Source organism: Eurypyga helias, unplaced genomic scaffold (genome assembly GCF_000690775.1).
Source record: "Eurypyga helias isolate BGI_N326 unplaced genomic scaffold, ASM69077v1 scaffold941, whole genome shotgun sequence".
NCBI classification, from domain to species: Eukaryota; Metazoa; Chordata; class Aves; order Eurypygiformes; family Eurypygidae; genus Eurypyga; species Eurypyga helias.
Window position 1 is genome coordinate 3,992 of NW_010228713.1, and position 17,001 is coordinate 20,992.

At 41.3% G+C, this 17,001-nt stretch overlaps 1 long non-coding RNA gene across 1 annotated transcript in view; it reads right to left on the bottom strand.

The window, feature by feature from the left end:
* Positions 1–4,987: 4,987 nt before the first annotated feature.
* Positions 4,988–17,001, bottom strand: part of LOC104515875 — a 28,476-nt gene continuing 16,462 nt past the window's right edge. The window contains exon 3 of the long non-coding RNA XR_727948.1: positions 4,988–5,175. This is a non-coding gene — a long non-coding RNA (uncharacterized LOC104515875). The remainder of the gene's footprint in view (positions 5,176–17,001) is intronic.

The window sequence follows — 17,001 nt, forward strand, 5'->3', positions numbered from 1 at the left end:
GATGAATTGAAAAGGCTGCAAGGCCAAGCAAGTGCTTTGACTCTGGAAACACTGACAACAGGTATTTGGAAAACACCATGGCTTTTATTCATTCTTTCTAATATGTTTCCAGGCAATAAAGCTCTCTCCCATGCACTGCAACAGAAATACAAAACAAACAACAGAGAGGGAACGCAGTTGTAACAACTACTACGGGACCAAGAGACCACAGCAGCAAAAGCAACCTGGTTAGTCCAGACCACCTGCAAAAGGAACACGCGCAGCACTGCAGAAGCTGAACACGCGCTGGTTGAGAACATTCCTTGCTACCTGCTTGCCATCAGCTTTACTCTGCAAAGTTTTCACTGGAAATGAAACCATCACAATAATCTGAAAGATGGATCTTTTAAAAATGAATATTTGGGGTGTGCTGCTGGGACACTTTCTGAGTTTGCACCGCTTTACCTTTTAAGAGAGTACAAAACAATTTCAGAGCTTGACAGACTGCTCTTCAGGCCAGGTTTCTTCATCAAGTACTGTCAGATGCTGTAAACGAGCTTCCCACCCCAAATGCAAAGCAGCTGTTACCACAATCTCCCTCCATAATAGCAGAACAAATAGTATATCCCCTAAAACATTTCAGATTGTAAGAACAGAAGAGTTCAGCTTTTTTGCTGACTGTAACACAGCCTGTCTCCCCGAAATAGCTGACGCTCCTCCAACATTCAAGAAGCTCAGGGCTGGACCTTAAAGAATCTTCACCGCCATGCAGGATGCCAAAGGATGACGGCTGGATTACTACAGCAGGTTTTTTTTTACTCTTCACTTCTCTCAAGATGTGTATTGTGAAAGAACCTAAAGTTCCCCTAATTTAAAAACCAAACACAGGCTTTTCTCCCTCATGTCTACAACCATACACAAGCCAAGTGCAGAGAAGAAAATTATCATTAGGGTTTAAACAAATCACACATAAATAATAACATTCGCTCCTGCATTAGTGCAAAAATTGCATTCTGATGATCCCCTTTAGAGGAACAGTCAAGTCCCAAATACATGAGTGCTTAGATAACCTGCAGCGCTGACAAACTGAAATCCCTCTTTTATGCAAAGTTAAACTACAAAGTCAACCAGCACCTGATAATTTATATTACATCTTCTCAGATTCTGGCTTTGGGATGACCCTCTTACAGCTTTAACATAGCTAAGTTTCAGTAAATACTTTCCAAACATACATGAATTTAAACTGAAAACTAGATCTGATATGTCTTTGCGTACTTGTAAGGATTCATTCCAAATACAGAGGTCAGAGGACTATTTTTCCCTCTACAGTCTCTTGCTGTTGGAGTTTCTAGAAAAGCTCTGTAGAACAACATTACTTTCAGTGCTGATCTAGATACTCGCTCTAGCAATTCATTCACTTGGAGAGTCACCTACAATGAATTCCTTTCAGTATTTCACATCCAAATGTACACCTAACAGTCATTTTTTGTGTCCCTTTAGACTTTCTTCCTCATAATTCAGAGAAAAATATAAATGTGAATGACAAGCTGAAAGCCCAGCACCATGGCTGTCTTAGCTAGGGCAGCATATGGCAGGAGGGAAAATAAAATACTATTTTTTTCTTCCTGTCAAACTGGATCCAACATAAAACAAGAAAAAACCCAAACATTCTGAGGAGGTATCGCCTCTCTCTGTTCACTGGCTTCAGTGAACAGAAGTTCAGGCTTCAGTTCAGGCTTCAGTGCCTCCTGGTCTACTCCAGCATTAAGTCAAGCAGGTGAGCAGGGAAGTTCCAGCCAAGGCAGTGACACGCCCATAAAACAAGAAAAAACCCAAACATTCTGAGGAGGTATCACCTCTCTCTGTTTACTGACTCTCCAGTGAGGCTTCAGTGCCTCCTGGTCTACTCCAGCATTAAGTCAAGCAGGTGAGCAGGGAAGTTCCAGCCAAGGCAGTGACCCGCCGTGCTGCCGCAGAGCAGCACCAGTCCCAGAATCTGCCAAGACACTGGGCTGCGAAGGCAAGCTGTAATAAGAGTTACAATTCCAACCATACCCACAGAAGGACATCTGACACCACTACAAGACAAAAGTGCTAAATTGTAACATCTACCCTCAAAAAATATCAGCGAAACCGACTTGCTACCTTCTGCTGACCACAGCCAACTTCAAGGGCCTTACAGTTACTGGGAAACGAAGAACTGTCATGGTGCTGTCCTCAGAAATGAGGATCAAGACAGAACAAAGGAACCATTGAATCTCCCTGCTGCTGCAGAAAACAAACAAAAAATGCCAGACGCCAACAGACTTACACAGGCAAAAGGCTCACTCAGTTTGTGTTGTACCATCCTCCTTCCTACACATCCACAAAGTAAGGACAGGTGAGCTTCCTTGGTCAAGGAGATCTTTTCCTTCCCATGCTTTTCACCCAAAAAAGAAAATAAACACATAAATAAATGACACAGAAGAAGAAAGCTGAGAGCCTGGGAGGCCTGAGGAAGCCTCAGACAAAAACACAATTGTAAAACATCTTACTTGGCCTCATTTTCCTGGAGCACACACAAGGCAAAGAGAAGCGACACCACCTCTTTGTTCCTACACACATGCATGTAAGGAAAACTGCAGGTTCCTAATTCACTCTGACTGGGGTCTGTAACAGAATCTTCTGTAGAAGCATAACTGTGCAGTAATTGCAAATAGCAATTGCACCCAAGAGCTCCGTCTTCCCAGTGTATTCAAATACGTTGCCCTGCAAAGCCTTTAACAAACAACAACGTGATGCTGATACAGCCCCCGTCTTCAGAATGACAAATAACTGCAAAGGGAAAAAGCTGCGCAAATCCATATTCTCTGCACAGATATTCTTTGATCGCTATTTGATTAAACTGAAAAACATGCTGTTCCCCCTCAGAAAAGTTTATGAAGCACAGATTATATCAACATCATCCTAGGAACACTTCATTTTGTAGTGTAATAACGCTCCAAGTTAAGAGATTCCTGTACCAGCCAGTACCTGAGCTCAGAGGAAAAAGGACTGATGTCGTGAAACGTTTCTAGTATCGATTTGTACTCTTTGTCCTAACTACCTTGGAAATGACCCAAACAGGACATTTTGTTTTCAAATTTAGCATAAGCAATTTTCTAAGTTATCAAAATATAAATTGCTTGCTTCCAAAAAATTTCAGGGCAGTTCTACATTCTTCCTACCGCTATCTCCTATCGATCCTTGTTATAAAAGCACAAAGGCAGGCAGCATGCTCATAGAGCACTGCTGTATTCCAACAGGATTTAAGATGTGCTTCCACACAAAGTCCAGAAAGCCTCTCACACACCACATGTTATGTGCTCGGTGTGGATCCTCCCTCCACTTTTCTACTTCAATTAAAAAAAAACCCCAAAAAACCACCCAATTTTGGCTGGAACATCCAGGCTCATCCTCAAGTACCAAAATATATTTGAACTGCAGGTAAATGGGTAAAAGGCATCTTGTTTGTGACTTATCAGACATCTCAGAGGTCCTGTTTACACTCAGTGCTACTAATTGCTGAAAACATCCACAAGTAGTGACAAATATCCCAAATGGTTTAGTAAAATGAGGAAAGTATTCCTGAAAGTGAGTGGAAGGCGTCACTCGAAGTTCCCAGCAGCTTACGTAATGAACTGCAAATAAGTAAAACCATGCAAATAGCTAATTCCAAATATTGACATAATCAATGCTATTCCCATGGACAAGTAGGTAACGATATCTGAGGGACATCAGAAGGATATCAACTGGTTGGAGCAAGTCCAGAGGAGGCCACGGAGATGCTGAGAGGGCTGGAGCCCCTCTGCCATGGGGACAGGCTGGGAGAGTTGGGGGGTTCAGCCTGGAGAAGGGAAGGCTCCAGGGAGCTCTCAGAGCCCCTTCCAGTACCTGAAGGGGTTACAAGGAAGCTGGGGGGGACTTTTTACAAGGGCAGGGAGTGACAGGACAAGGGGTAATGGGTTTAAATTGAAAGTGGGAAGGTTTAGATTGGATATCAGGAAGGAATTCTTCCTGCAGAGGGTGGGAGCACTGGGACAGGTTGCCCAGAGAAGCTGTGGATGCTCCATCCCTGGGAGTGCCCAAGGCCAGGCTGGATGAGGCTTGGAGCAACCTGGGCTGGTGGAAGGTGTCCCTGCCCATGGCAGGGGTGGGACTGGGGGGGCTTTCAGGTCCCTTCCAACCCAAACTGATCTGTGATTCTGTGACTGAGTAAGTAGAATCATCAAGCCATAAAGCCATGGAGGTAGTTGTGAGGTACCTCCACAAAGGTGGGTGGAGGATGTTACTCTAGAAATTCCCATTTAGCGTTTCAGTGGGAATCCACCAAAGGGAAATTCACGAAGGGACACACCAGTGTCTTCCTTTTTAAAACCAATCATATAAACAGGAGAAAAACAAACATTACAGTAAAGCTGCAGGAGATCAAGGTGTATAAAGCAGAGGTAGTTACGTAAACTGCCTTTTCTGACACCTGTAACAACAAGGTCAACAGTCCAAGTCATTTCCAGCAGAAATCAGGTTGACAGCAGCCCATCATTCACCCAGAGCAAGTGCTTCTGCTGAAACTGTACGCTGAGCCACAAATGAAGCCCAACAGGAACTTCTGACAAAGTAGGAAGGGGTGGGGGGGGTCAACAGGGAAAAATGTTTTCACAGGAAATAATCTTCACACTTCCCAATACGCCTCTTTTTGTCTTTAAATTGTAGTTATTTTGTACTGGGAAAATATCTACATTAAATCAATTGAAGGAAGCTGTTTAGCATATTTGCAAATCAAGGTGAAAAAAGAATTGTAAATTAAACCATCATTTAGTTTTAAATGTTGTCACATCCCATGATTTTAAAATATTAAGAATCACACTATTCAAAGATTTTAAATTATTTCCACTTTGTTTATATAAAATATCTCGTGCCACAAAGCAAACTGATTACAAAAAGGTAAGACCGCACTAAACTGCTCCCTGTTTTTATTATAGTCACATTGTTTGTCGTTTCACTTACCCAGGCTTCGGGCCATATATCTCCTTTTCTTTTCCTTTGCCCTTCTCTTTTACTTTTTCTTTCTCTCTGCCTTTACGCCGCTCTCTTTCACGAGACCTGCTATGAGTTGTCCTATGACTGGATCTTTCACTACTTCGACTATAAGAACGTTGACGAGGTCTTGATCGTGATCTACACAAAATCCACAGGATTAAAATTTAGCAGTCATGCATTTACCACTGTACCTTAGATTTGTTATATCGCCCCACTATTTCAAACAAAGTTTTGAAGCATTTAGTCATTTCATACTTTTAAACACAAACCTGCCAGTTTATTGAAAGTGAAAAAGAAAGCGTTGCTTCTACTCTGAGGAAAGAATGTAAAATAAATTAAACCACACTACGTAGTATTCACCCATTAACAAAGTAAACTGGTATTACCAAAGTCATTTTTGGAGCTATTGGAGAAGGAAAGAAATTTATTTTTTAACATTAAACTTTCAATTCTTAAGTTCTAATCAATTTAGCTTGGCAAATAATCAAAGCTGCTAAGTGCTTGTATTTATATATTAATTACTAACAATAGCCACGTTCCAACAAAAACCAGGAGACCCAGAAGTGACGCGTCCAAAACGCTATCCTTAGCCTGCAGAGCTGACACTTGCACACAGCTTCTTACGATGAAACTGAGATTTGAAACACACTTTGCAGAAAACCTATAAACAGGCCAAGTCACAAATAACGCCAGAAACTGAATACAGGCGCAAGGGTTTGGGAACACAGCTGGTTCTTGGTTACAAGTTCCTGCAGGGCTATTGGATACTCAGTTCTCAATCCCATTATCCATCCCTCTGTAATAGATGTCTGTTGTTACAGATATACCTGAACAAAAACAGCTCAACCACTATTATAGTGCGAGTTTCGCTAAATTATCTAAAAAAACCCCTTTTCGTGATTCCTGAGTTTCCTTTAGATGATTTTCTAAATCTTAATTGAGACTTACTCATGGAACAGTACATCTGTACTGATGGTACATGAGTAGCTATACGCAATGTGTATTTAAGAAAACAGCAGCTCAGGTTTGCTTTAGACTCTGTTACAATCTACGTCTTCACAAACGTTCTGATGGCACCTCATTGAAACCTTTCATTAAGTACCAAGAGGGCTGGGAGACGAGGGAGGGGGGGGAGGAGGGCTTTTTTTTTTTTTTTAAAACCCTCTAAAAAAGAGTTTATTTAGCACCTCTTGGAACTCAAAACTCCAAGGGCCTTTAAAAGCAAAATCACACTGAAAAGATCACTCAATTTAAAAGGCAACAACTGTTTAATAAAACTCAACAATAGAACAAGCAAAAGAAAATACTACAGCCAGATGAAGCTATAAATTACTTTTAGGAAGAATGTTGTTGGGTCTGGAATTTGTCCAGCGTAGCGGGGTTAACATACCTGCTCTTGCCACTGAGCCTTTCAGACCTGCACTAGGGGTCAGAACCTCAGTCTTACATTTCATTCAGCAGATGGATCTCTTGCAACACAATATCTCCTATTATCCATCACACTATTAGCGCTAATACAATAGATCAAATTACCACTGAAGTGGCATATTATGAACTATACAACATTTTCTGTCTCAAAATGGATTTTTAGTATGTCATCACAAATTAAACAGCATCCATCCATTTTTTAGTCCTCAGGTAGAGGAAGTTTTGATTTAAAAGAGTATTCTGAATATTCAATCCAATTTTTGGTTGGCACAAACACACTGGTTTTACAAACATCGTGATGAGGCAGGCACAGATTTACAGACCACTGCCTTACAGACATTCACTGTTCAAAGGTAACCATGATTTATAGAATCACAGAACGGTTTGGGTGGGAAGGGACCTTAAAGATCATCTAGTTCCAGCACCCCTGCCATGGGCAAGGGAACTGAGAACTGTGCACGTAAGATGCAGAATCAGAAACCAGAAGAAACAAATCACCCTTTAGCAACACAAATCACGTTCATTTGATGCAAGGCCTCTCCTTCCATGAGGGTGTAGTCCTTCAAACACAAATAACTGAGGAATCTAAAATATTTCTTACTAGAGAGATTAGTTTCTCAGTGCAAGTTTGAACTTGCAAACAGCAAATTCTGCTCAGATTAGCTGGATGCTCGAGTCCGAGATTTCTGTTCGTTCACATGTCCAAATGGCAGGTCCAAATTACATACAGGAAAACAGGTTTCATAAATTCCAAGTAGATTTGTTGCATCAAATTTGTAATAATGTACTTACAACAGCATTAACAAACTTAGAAATGTTTTCTTCATAGAAGCTGTCACTATTCTTTCCCTTGCAATCTTCTGCACCCATAAAATTTATTAGCCAAGAGTGAACGATAATAATCACTATACCTTTGAGTTCTACAGTTATAAATATAGCTGCTACAGCTTGTGATCCCTGTCCCAGTCAGGCAGATGACTATCAATGGGGTACTACAGTGATGATGTTAACAAAACCTGTGAAGCTCTACTCCACAGCAGCCATCTCGGCGGGACACATCCGTTCAGTCATCCTTCAATTACCAGAGCAGTTGATCTGGGCTGTGGATCAGCCCAGAGCACAGATGCAGACAATCCAGAATTGGCTTCACGCAGAGACAACTTCAGTTTGGTCGCACTTGTCAGCTCAGATAACAAGTTAGCACACGTAGAAGGGTCTCCCGGGCAGTGCAGGGGTCAGGGCTGGCTGCAGACCCCCAGCCTATCCCAAACTGACTGTGATGCCCTATTTTAGGGGATCCATAGAGGGAACAGTGCAGAAAAAAAAGTTGCAAAGTGACCAAAAGAATAAGCAAACGAGACTCACTTTATCTTTCAAAAATAGGCATAAGATGTAAACTTACGGAAAAAACTTAAGGAAAACTTAAGGAAAAAAAGTCAAGAATTTTAAACATGAGAACAAAAATGAGATTATTGATTCCATAAAGTTAAGAAAACAACGAAATGAAGCTAAAGAGATTAGATTCATGGCAAGAAGGAAGCAAAAGGTATAGAATATCATCTACTGAGAGGCCAAAAATATGTATTCAGAAAGCAAAGAAATTCTACAAAAACGTTTTAAAAATACAAGGAAGGAAAAGCACAGTTTCCCAAAAAGCATGCAAAAGGCTGTGCTGCGTTTTCAAACCCTACTCTTCCTGGGATTTTATTTACTGGTAAGTACTCCCAAAACAAACTGCCACTTAAAGCTTCCCTCCTACATACAACTGTTCTAACACCGCATTAGCTAAACCTGCCTGATTCCCTCCTGCTCTGAGGGAAGCTCCAATCTCTCTTCCATCCCAGTCTCATTAAACCCAACCTAATACAATCAAAGCTAATTCTGCAACACCAAGCACAAGCTCCAACCAAGCAGGTACAAGAGGGCCATCTTCAAAGAAGAAGCCACAATTCCCCGGTCAGCTTGGTCTCGTCTGAAAGCACTGGGTAATGCGACCGCGTGAACACACACCATCCTGCAAGCACCAGGACAGAATTAAGACCATATTTAAAAGCAAATCTGGAATGCCGTAAGCTTCGAGTCTTTGACTTTGCAATCCAGATAGCCTTCTCTACTTAATTTCCATGATGCTTCTTCCCCCCCTCTCTCAGCCTTTTGAAGGCTGAGGTGACATTCAACCTCTAACATCCACTTTTCTGCGGCAGCTGCAGAGCGTGAACAGCGAAACCTCAGAAATCTAGATCAGGCTTTGACAACTTCAGGTAAAGCTACTGCCCTTTCTCTAGTGCACCAAGGCTAAAGGTAATTAAAAAACTAAGATCAAGACCTACAAGAAAATTGACACTTCATGCTGCCTAAAATACATTCCATATTTCATCGTGTCTTCCCCAGGACAGGGGGACACAGTCAGCACAGGCTGAGCTGACGGGTAGAGCGAGGACTAGCCCCAAGCCAGAGGGCCACCACCAGCACCTTCCCAGTGCCAGGCTTAAGCACCTTGAAAGCTGCACTTGATGCCACAGAACTCCATTCTACAGTACGCTACCATTTTAGTAAGACAGTTGTCTCTTTTCTTCACCTGTAAGCCCAAAATCCTAAAATACCTTTATTTATACTTTATGCAAACTTCCACAAGGCCTATACTACACCCAAAATGCACAATGGGCTCTCAGCAGTGGAAGATGATTTCATAAAGTGAAAATTAAAGTACGTGGAATTTGCCACTCAGTGTATAACGAGCTGGGGTACATTTCCAGTTGTGAACAAATTCACCCATACGTTACCATGACTTACTATTAAAAATACCTTGTGATACATACAGAACAAGAAGTAAAGACTTTATGAAATGGAGCTACAAGTCATCTGTGCCAAGAATTCATCTCTAAACAAGAGCAAGAGTCCACAGATCAAGCAGGGAATAGAGATTTTTCTACTTTATTACTGGTGAAAAATAAAAACAAACCCAGTTATTCATATTAAAGCAAGTCCCAAAGTGCTCAAGTCATAGAACCACTGGAGGAGAGAAAAAAACCCAGGCTGGCAGTCTACTCTCCAGCATGCACACCCCCTTCCCCCAAACCAACGCACACAAAACACCCACCCACCATGCCAAAGGTTAAGTCATTTAGTCAAGTTCAAAGATCTTCAAAGAGTTCTTAGATCCAGATAAGCCCATATGTTACCAAAATTCTGTGAAAAGCTATTACTTTCGAATCTGCTTTTCATGTCTAAGTTACAGAACACACAGATGCTTGGCATCACTCAGTATCCCTAAATTCTCACACCAGATAATCAAGGCTCACCAATAACTTGCCTATCTAAAATCCTAAGAAACGTCTTTATTCCATCAACACTTAGTCCACTTGTAAAAATTGAAAGTATCCATAAAAGCCCATTCAGTTACTGCACAATAAGTGTTAATTTGCTAATTTCTTCACAGGTAATCAATTAAAATGTAAAATATTGGATAAAATTAGTTGCACTAAATTTAACAGCTGCTCCATAAGCATAATTAGTTTCACAAGGGCCATATGTATTCTGAACAGAGACAGAGTTGAAACAAATAAGCAGATTTTAAAACAAGTTTGAGGAAATCTGCATTTAATTAGCAGGTGGGCACTACAACTGCATAATGTTTTTATACATTTATATTTATGAAGTGACAGAAGATCTAAAGGCTTTTTAAAATGGCGTTTATTGTTTGAATGGGAACTGTTTTGCTGCATGCTAAAGTGATTTAAATCCTTATAGCTCTGCTTTGAAAAAATCATAAATGGTGAAAGAAAACATGTGGAAAACTGTAAAACTAGAAAGAATTTGCGACAAAAAGCAGATACACATACCATAACCAAAAGGAAACTACACTTAATTAAATGTACACTACATCTGGAATATCAGCCTAATAAAACGTGAAACTATTAATTTTCATTGTTCTAAAGGAAATGAGGTCAGTGTCGTTTAGTATTTCCCCAATTATATTGCACTAAAGCATTGAACTATATCTTATAGGTACAATCTGATCTTTTCAAAACACTAGAAGTTGAAAACAGTCACTGAGATAGACTTTTTAAACTGGAAAGAGGAACGAGAAGGAGAATACAAGGCAGCTTGAAGAGAAGAAAATGAACATTCTTTCAGTGAAGGGACATTTCTGAAAAAATAAGTGACTTCATTGGCAAAACAGCAATCGCCACCACTTAAAAGTTTCTGAGATGTCAAGTTCTTCCCTAACATTTTCCTAAGTATCTCCCAGTTGATACAACTCTTATTAGATTATTATCATCTCAATAGTCACAAACAAAACTGAACAAATTCATATACCTCTTTAATACTTTAGCAATAAATCAAAAGCCTGGGAAAGAACAATGAAACAACTGCATTGCGTCAAACCTGGATATTCACACTGGTAATAAAGGCACAGTGCAAACGCACGACTAACTGCAGCAAAAAGACATGCTCTCTCTCAAAGCATATGAAGAGAAAGTTTCTTGTCTAACTCAACTCCACCAGCCAGAAGAAAAAATAATCACGGTACAAAGTTCCTGGGGAAGGTAAAATAGTTTCAAGCACCAGATGCACTGGTAGTTTGCAATTTTAAGATGCAGGCATTTGAGGAAATTAAAGGTGGATAATATGTATGACAATATGGTTTATTTATTTATTTTTAAATAGAAGGTGAGTGAGAATGAAACGAGGCAGAAGCAGAAAGGCAGGTTTTAAGTCTGAAAGGAGAGTGGTGCTCAGAGGAAAAAGACGGCAGTTTGGACAGTTGGTAAGCCACACAGTGGCTTCACCCGACACAGGCTTCAACTTAGTTCAGTCATAAACAATTCTCCACCTATAAATGACATTAATTACATAATCAAAAATTTGAGGAAACAATACTCAAGATCCCAGTAAGCTGTAATTAAAAATAAAAACATTGTTACTGAAAACTTGGCATGCCCAGTACCTAATGCCGCCGGACAGGACAGAGAGAGGAGACACTACTTTTAGTCCTGTTTGTTACCAAGCTACTTCTCCAGACTACAACCTTCCGCTCTACCTCTGCTCACAAAGATTCAAGTGCCTTCTCTGCCCCAACGCCTTGACTTTAGGACATTGAGGTCCTTGAGCGTGCCCAGAGAAGGGCCACAAAACTGGCGAAGGGTCTGGAGAATATGTCTTATGAGGAGCGACTGAGGGAACTGGGCTTGTTTAGCCTTGAGAAGAGGAGGCTGAGAGGAGACCTGATCACTGCCTACAACTCCCTGAAAGGAGGTTGTGGAGCAGTGGGTGTTGGTCTCTTCTCCCTAATGACAGATGATCGGACGAGGGGGAATGGACTCAAGCTGCGCCAGGGAAGGTTTAGATTGGATGTAAGGAAGAAGTTCTTCACCGAGAGGGTTATCACACACTGGAACAGGCTGCCCAGGGAGGTGGTGGAGTCACCATCCCTGGATGTGTTTAAGAGACGGGTGGATGAGGTGCTGAGAGATATGGTTTAGTGGCGGACAGATACGGTTGGACTGGATGATCTCTAAGGTCTTTTCCAACCCAGTGATTCTATGATTCTATGACTATCCTGCAAAGAGTCTGCTTACAGGAGCTGAAAGACTCTAGATACAGTGCCAACAACGACAGCCTAGCTCGGTTTGCTACGCCAACATCACCACAACAGTGTTGGAAGACCTACCGGAGATCGACAACTGGGTGAAAAAGAATTGACTCCAGAAATACATAAAGTTTACTTAATTGAGCTTTTATGTCAGCAGTTCTTCACTTAAAGACTTACTTCTGGCGGAGTTCAGGCAGAACTCCTTGCATAAGGAATGAGGGATAGAAGAGAAATCTGCCCACAGCCAGCTGCGGGAGCACTTTGACAAAAGCCTCCACAGAATCACAGAATGGTTTGGGTTGGGAGGGATCTTAAAGCCCCCCCAGCCCCACCCCCTGCCATGGGCAGGGACACCTTCCACCAGACCAGGTTGCTCCAAGCCTCATCCAGCCTGGCCTTGGACACTCCCAGGGATGGGGCATCCACAGCTTCTCTGGGAACCTGTCCCAGTGCCTCCCGGCCCTCTCCAGGAAGAAACTGTGGAGAACTAAAACCAGAAAACAGACTTTACCAAATAATATCTGAAAAGCAGAAACATAAACCAGAGATTAAACAGCTGCTATTCAAGCACAGAGATAAACCGTTTGTGTTTGCTGTTGTGCTTTTACAAAATCCTTGACAAAGGTGGTTACGCTAACCTGTACGTACCTACGACTCGCTTCCCTCATCGAACGGCTCGCTTGCGGAGCGTTTCCGTGCGTGCACAAGTGTGAGCTCTGGAGAAGGCCAGATGCACACTGCAGATCCGTGTGGAGGTACCTAGACTAACCGCAGTGTTATGGGATACACATTAGTTTTGCATTCGGCACAGCAAACTAGGTGTGCTATTTTTAAACGGGCTTTTTTCTGCCGAGGCAGGACAGTGGGAGCAGCTGCAGCCAAAGGAAGTGTAAGGAAGTGTGCTGGCTGGGATTTGGGAAGGGAGAACAGCTGTGTGAACAGCTCCCACTGTTCTACTGGAATTGCAAACCGTTTCCCTCCCTCAGCGATGGCAGGAGGGGATTCTCTCCCTGCTTTACTCCCTCATCTTGCACAGAGGTCACTAATGGCCCTAGACGTTACGGGTCCAAAGGAGCCGATGACCTTTGGCCTCATCTTCCCTGGGGGGAAACATGTTGCATCACTCGTTTCCCCTGTTAATCTGTGTGAAGACCCTGAACCGCCTCTCTTTGCAAAGGTTTCTGCTCCAGTTAGGACAGCTGGTTTAAGGACACATCTATTTTTTAAACAATTTTCTCTCGCATCTTTCTTTTCTTAGAGACTGCTTCAAAAAGGCCTTTTTTATAACCCCAAATCCACGTCACCATCTCATGACTGAACAGAAAAAGCTAGAATTTAATTCTAATGTTACCTTCGGGTAAGACAACAATGAAGAAAGGGAGTTAGTACACCATCTCGGCTGCTAAATAAACTAAGAAAAAAGCCACCGCTCCGATTCCCCACCCCTTCTCATTCAAAGCAGATCTAGCAGTCTGGAAGCTGGAGACTTCAAGGGCATAAAAACACATACACCTACACAAATGTATGCAATACCCAGCTCCACGTGTACTGTATATGAACTTAAAACCAAAGGTAAGGTTGATAAGTCATTATTATTGTAGTAATCTGTTAACAAAACAAACAAAAAAGCTCAAATACTGAGAATATCCAGCTTGTCTTCTGCTCACACAAGAGTTTAAAAGCTACTCAACCTCAAGGTGAGGCAAAAGCAAAACAGTTGTGGCCACAGAAAGATACCAGCAAGGACTCCTTCCCCTCCCAACCAAATTCCAGAACTGCCACTGCTTAGGCTGAAAAAAAGCAGCCAGAAAAAATGGTTGCAGGACATTTCTGTCCCTTCAGATTGTCTGATCCTGCAGAAAAGACATTTCATATCTTTTTTACATCTTTTTTCAAAAAGAGTAATGGGAAAACTTGAATTCTATATGAACGAATAAGAGAACATGTCCTGTTAGCAAGTAAATTCATCAGGCTTTGTAACCCATGTATACACACACGTGCAGCTATTCTATTCTTGATACAGCTGGAATCTATTTTACAAACCAAGGGCCCAGCTTACTTTCAGGACCCTCAATAAATACACCAAATTATTCGTTTCTACATCATGTAGGCATTAGCGACTCTGCATCTGCTATGACAGGAAGACCTGGATGTATCGCACAGCCATGAAAAAAGGTCAAATTCATTTTCCAGATGGAATCACTATCCGGGTAATTATTTGTTGTAAATTTGACAACACCTCTGATATTATGTTAAAACGTTAAGGAACACAAATGAGTGATTTCAAGGTTGAATTTCTCACTTTCCTGGTGCCTCCAAGAAGTTCAAACTAGCTACTTTTCTGTCTCTCTTTGACAAGACCACTGTTGTATTTTTTGAGATTATAAGACATCTAAGATTGAGGCCCCACTCAAGGTTCGAGCTTAAAGATGTTGTAATATTTATGTATACTTACATCCAAAAAAAGATATTAGACAGCTGAATGAAATTACCTAAACAGATGCTTGAAATCAACTTACACCATGGGACAACAACTTTTCTCAAACTGCAAAAATCCCCTGCACCCCAAGCCAGAGCACTACAGCACCATCGCTGTCAACACGAGGTGCTCAAAGCACTAAGAAGCACCAGCACAGGTCCAAAACTGAACCAACAGAAACACACCATCTCAACATTTCCCATCCTCTGACACAGCAGCACCTTGCAGAACCATTTCAAAGGCCCAAAAGCCTGCTTAAAGACAAGATTAAAGCAGGTCTGTCCTTTGAAACAAGTATTTAAAGACTGGAACTATTGGGCCAGACTGAATTTGCATGACGAACAGAGGTCTGAAATGATGCTTTGGAAAAAAATACTTAGATGAAAAGCTGTGTGTCTACTTTTACTTAACTGGTAATTAATTAACTATTGCTATGCACACACATTAAGAAAAATGGAAACATATTTATTTAATTCAGTGATAACCAGCTATTTTAGATTGATATTTCATGAGATGTAAGAATTTTGGGGTATTCCACCCATCCTTTCTACCACATTAGGTTTCTGAAACCTATAGAAAAACTTTTACAATACTATCTATTTTTCCCATTAAAAAAAACCCCCACAAAACAAAACAAAAACAACCCCCACATATTTAATGAAAATAGCCACAACTTTAATATAGGATCAAGTCTCTGAAAATTAAGTCTCAAAAGGGTTTTAGAAACTCCTGAAGCACACACACAAAAACAAGCAAACACCTATCATGCCATACTGTCAAAGTCTATTGACACAACATAAACAGTTTGTATATTTTATTACTACTTTTCAATACACATTCTATAAATGCAGAGGTAATTTTTGAATTTACATGCAAGTTAGAGGCATCTTACTTTAATATTTTGTATTTTATAAGTACAAAGTAGACAGAGGAAAGCATGACCTTTATTTTTTACTATTCTCCTAGAAGAAAACCGGAATAGCTTCTTTGCCAGAGAGTGATGAAGAATACACAGCTGACAGGCATATCTGCCACAAAAGTCTACTTTACTGGAAGTTATCACCTATAACCTTGCTGTGTCTTTCCCAAACCCCAACTCTAATAACTAATTAAAACTCCAAAGGGGAGGGCAGGGAGGAAACTCTGAAAATTCCATTTGGTATTTAACAGAAAGCAAAAGTGTTGTCACCACGGAACCTGCAATTGTTCCATAGTGAGAGTTAGAACTGAAAGGTGATAACGTATTTTAAGCTTACAATGTAGTGAGCAAGGAGAACTTGCCTGCCACCTCCGAGCACCTCTTCAGCAGTCGCCAATGTCCCCATGCCCAGTGACACTGCTGCAGTTCATGGTCCTGGCAGACTGTTGGTTTGCTGTTGTGTATTTTCCATGTCTCTCCAATTTTGTTTTTTCCCTAAACCTGTAGTTTGATTAGTAGCAGGAAACAATAAAGTCTTTGGGGCTGAAATTCTGCTTTGAATACTCTTCGATAGTGCAGACAGCCCACTGAGAGCTCGGTCCCTGTCTGACACTTTCCCATTGTAAGTAACATAGGGGTACGCTGACTAACCGCAGGCAACCAAGACGTTACCGTTCCTCAGATGAGATGATATCATCTCTGACCATCTATTGTACTTCACAGTTGCAACGTACTAGAAACGATGACTTTGGTTACCAAGCTTCCTAAGATGCACCAACCTTGAGATGGTATCAGCTTACTGTAAGATATGTTCTGAAATAAGGTCAAGACTTCATTGTATTATTCAGATAATTCGATCTTTTTAATTTACCAGAAGCATGGGAATACTCTATAATTCAGACCCTTTACCACAGTCTTCAGGAAAGCTTTCATCAGAATACTCGAGATCTTACTTCACCCGTTTGCCTGACCTGCAACATTCCTACTTCCAATGCTCCTTTCAGGCTAGGGGGGACAGTAACGACGCATGCGAACAGCCCCGAGTTATTGCCCCTCCGAGAACAGGGCTCTGTTGCCTTGGACTCAAAGATCAGAGTTGCAATCTAATGCACTTTTGCAGCCTGCAGCTGCAGAACTGGTGATACGCTCTGATTTTAGCAAATCCTTGCTCGCTGGGTCTAGCAGATAGGACAATCAAAGGTAAACAGCGTGTAACCGCAGATTTTGTCCTTCTGTAAATCACATACAACGAGGGACCCCATCAGGAGACATTGCTGGTTTTCTCCTTAGGGAGCAGCTGGGCCCTACAACAGCACGCATACACACTCCTTCCTTTCCCTGTAGTTGTGTTCATTCTACTCTACTTCATATTGATTTCCAGGATTTTCACAAGTAAATTTAACCGTAGACTGGAATCATGAAAAAGAGGACCCATATATTCAGATTTGATACTTAAAACTCTTATGTCAGAGATTTAATAACCAGCTGACTTGAAATTAGTAATGGAGACTAAACAGATAATAATTTAAATTGAAGGCTTGC